General features: G+C 40.3%; 1 non-coding gene across 1 annotated transcript; it reads right to left on the bottom strand.

The window, feature by feature from the left end:
* Positions 1 to 2,314: 2,314 nt before the first annotated feature.
* Positions 2,315 to 2,421, bottom strand: LOC145167936 (small nucleolar RNA R71). Its single transcript, XR_013741536.1, has one exon. It is a non-coding gene; the product is annotated as a small nucleolar RNA R71 (small nucleolar RNA).
* Positions 2,422 to 3,969: the final 1,548 nt, after the last annotated feature.

The following is a 3,969-nucleotide window of genomic DNA, read 5'->3' as shown; positions in this document are numbered from 1 at the left end:
ACATATATTTCTATTCATTTTTGGCTAATTATATGCATAATATGGACAAAAGGTACTTAATAATGCTTATATTGTGTTTTCAGTCCAAAAGACATGCTTGGAAGCAGAAAGGAAAAAAGGAGAAGCAATTAGAGACCAAAGAATGAAGAAAAAGGGAAAACTACACACCTACTCGGCGAGTCCACGCATGTACTCGGCGAGTTCATTAGAATGTTCCCGAAAGAAAAGTCAAGATTCCTTACCGAACACGGATTTCACACTAGTACTCGGCGAGTCCACGACCTACTCGCCGAGTAGCCCCTGTTTTGTGATAATTATAAATAGCGGGTCTTAATCCGATTGAAGGACTTCTGGAACCTTTGGGGAGAAGCAAGCTGCGATTGAAGAGCCAGAAGAACCCTAGAGAACGAAGATACAACCTAGAATCCAATTCCGAAGAAGATTTGAGGCACATTCTCATCATTCTACTTAATCTATTGTTTCTCAATTATGGTTAGACAATTAGAATTCGTTTTATTGCTGTTAATTACCTCAATCATGAGCTAAAACTCTTAAACTTCTGTTTGGGGATACAAAATTGATATTATGGTTTGATTAATGGTAGGATTAATTAAATATTGGTGATTTTGTTAATTTTAGCTTGTTAAAGAACCTTGTGTGTGAATGATAACTAATTTTCTGTTAATAGGAAGATAATTAAATAGTATGAACATCTTTTAATTATCAACCCCATATGTTTATGTGACCACTTTATCATATGTCTAGGACTAACGAACGCGAAACTAGAATTAATAAGAAAAATTAGGTAAATTCATGTGTGAGCTTGTTTGATGACCATCAGCAAGAGGTTAACTAAAGGACCAATTTAGTTAGCTATTATAAGTCTAAATTAACCCGAATAAATAATCTAGTGAATTAAATTAAATTAGACAACTGATCACTGTTTGAGTTAGTTTGTTTTCTAAGGATTATCGTAGCGAACGCAAGGCTAATCACTTGAATCGGTAGCCAATAGAAGAATTAATCCATTGCACTATTACCATAATATCAACCACAGGATCAATTGAGTTGAACTAAACAAAAGTCCCTTTTATTATTAAATTCAGTTAAATCTTTGTTTTTCTAGTTCTTAGCCTAAGTAGTATTAGTAAGTTTCTAGTCTTGTAAAACTAGAGAAAACCCATATTTACTATTTAATTTAGATAAAATTAGTCTTTAGTTTTAATTTACCGTTCCCTGAGTTCGACACTCTACTTACCCAACTATACCACTAAAAGACAGGTTCACTGCCTTTGTGTGCTTAATTTATAACTCAAAAGTAGGATTAAAACCAGTGCATTTCACACACATCAAGTTTTTGGCGCCGTTGCCGGGGAACGGTTCTAAATTAGCACTAATTTCTATCGATCCTTTGTGTGGGATTTATCTTACACAAAGTTAATTCTTAGGTAATTTAGTAGTTAGTATAGGTTTTGATCAATCTCTGTTTTAATAAATGAAGTAGAAATTTTTTCTGTTTTTACCTTGAACTCGCCGAGTGCACTCGACGAAACTCGGCGAGTCCATCACTGTTCACAGTTTTAGCTTTTATTTTATTTTTGTTCTTTTTACGTGTTTTTCTTGCTTTATTTGCAGTTGTTTCATGACCCGAGGATCTGATACACCTTTGATCCCTCCTCTAGACGACCCAGAATCCGCCCTAAGGAAGAACAAAGGAAAATCCGTTGGAGAATCCGCTTCTTCAAGGAATTCGCCATTAAAGAACCTAAAGTCCGTTTTCAGCAAGAAGAAGAGCAGCAAATCAGGAGCATCCAACGCCTCTTTGACAATCGAAAACCCAATTAAAGAAGACGCCGAGTACGAGACCGAGGAAGAAGAAGACCCTACATTCGGTCACGTTTCCGATTCCGACGACGAATTAGCTATTCTCATGGCTAACATTGATGAAGTCCCCATGGGGGAATGGAAGAAGAGGATACGCGATGATACCGGACAGGGACTTGTGCAACCCGCAATTCCCGCTACTGCTACTTTTGAGCTCAAGGGTCACATCCTGGCTCTACTTAAGGAGATCCCCTTCACAGGCAAAGACCACGAAGACGCTTACAAACACTTGGACGAAGTCAATGATGTAGCTGATTATTTCAATGTTCCAAATGTGCCTCGGGAAACTCAGCTACTTCGCATGCTTCCGGTTACTTTGAAGGGTGCTGCCAAGGATTGGCTCAAGTCATTGCCCCCAGGATCTATCACTACATGGGCCCAAATGAAAGAAGAGTTCATTGATCAATTCTGCCCGCCATCCAAGATATCCAAGCTAAAGAAAGCCATAGCTAACTTTGAACAACAAGCTGGAGAATCACTATATGAAGCTTGGGAGAGGTACAAGAGCCTGCTAAGGAATTGCCCACATCATGACCTCAATAGTCAACAAGAAGTCTCCATCTTCTATGATGGAGTAAATGTTACCACTAGGCAATTACTTGACTCGCAAGGTCCACTCACGAAGAAGGCACCCCCAGTGATAAAGCAACTAATTGAAGAATTCTCTAAGCATTCTAGAGAATACCACAATCCAAGAAATGATGTGACGAGGGGGGCCGCTTATGCAGCTTCAGAAGACTTGTCAGCAGTTATGGCTATGCTAAAAACCATGGATAGGAGGATGGATAAAATGGACCAAACGATACATGCTATTCGGGTGGGTTGCGAAAATTGCAATGGGCCTCACCTTACTAGAGACTGCGACTTGGATGAGAATGGCAACAAAAAGGTGCAAGTTTGTTACTCAAGTGGGGACCGATATGATGAAGATTGGCGTAGACCAAAGAAAGAGTGGCTCCCTTATGATGAGTACAAGAAGGCTAAGGAGGAGAAGTTCAAGCAAAAGGGAAGGGGTTTTTACCAAAAGGAGGAGCCATCACAAGAAAGAAAACCAAGTTTGGAAGAAATGCTTACCAAATTTGTAGCTGCTTCAGAAAAGAGACATAGTGATCATGATGCTGCAATTCAAGAAACAAGGACCATGCTTAGAAACCAGCAAGCATCTATCCACAACATAGAAACGCAGCTAGGGCAACTTGCTCAACAAATAAACCAAAGATCACCAAGCGAACTTCCTAGCAAAACCGAAAACAACCCACGAGGCGCGCACATAAACATAGTCACAACAAGAAGTGGGAAAATAATCACTCCTCTGGCCCCTATTCAGAATGAAGCACCCAAAGAATCACAGAAGGAGGAAGCAGAAAATCAAGTAGAAAATCAAAATCTTCAATCTGACAGCTCTACTCGCCGAGTACAGAATATGGACTCGGCGAGTCCACTGCCAAATCCGAACAATCAGACCCCTGAAAAGTTTTACCAGCCGCCATTGCCATACCCAGCCCGAGCTAAGAAAGTGAAGCAGGAAGAGGAGTACCAGAAGTTTCTAGATCATATAAAGGCTCTTCAAATCAACATACCCTTCATCGAAGCTGTCGCACAAATGCCCAAATATGCAAAGTTCCTTAAGGAACTTCTCACTAATAGAAGGAAGATGGAGGAAGTGAAGAAGGTAGTCCTCAATGAGAATTGCTCAGCCGCCATGCTCAACAAACTATCAAAGAAGAAGGGTGACCCGGGGAGCTTAACTTTACCTTGCCAATTTGGCAATTTGGCTACCACTCATGCCTTGGCTGATTCAGGAGCAAGTGTAAATTTAATGCCTTATTCATTCTTCAAGAAGCTGGATCTCCTGGAACCAAGACCAATTCGTATGGCGATTCATTTAGCTAACAAGACAATCACTTTCCCAAGAGGAATATGTGAAGACTTAGTGGTCAAAGTGGACAAGTTTGTATTTCCCGCTGATTTCATAATTCTAGACATGGAGGCGGATCCTCAAGTCCCAATCATCCTTGGAAGACCCTTCCTCAACACGGCAAGTGCTATAGTAGACATGAGGGACTCGAAGCTCACTTTGCGGGT

Source organism: Lactuca virosa, chromosome 3 (genome assembly GCF_052849685.1).
Source record: "Lactuca virosa cultivar CGN04683 chromosome 3, Lactuca_virosa_CGN04683_v6, whole genome shotgun sequence".
Classification (NCBI taxonomy): Eukaryota; Viridiplantae; Streptophyta; class Magnoliopsida; order Asterales; family Asteraceae; genus Lactuca; species Lactuca virosa.
This window is presented reverse-complemented; position numbering and strand designations above follow the sequence as displayed.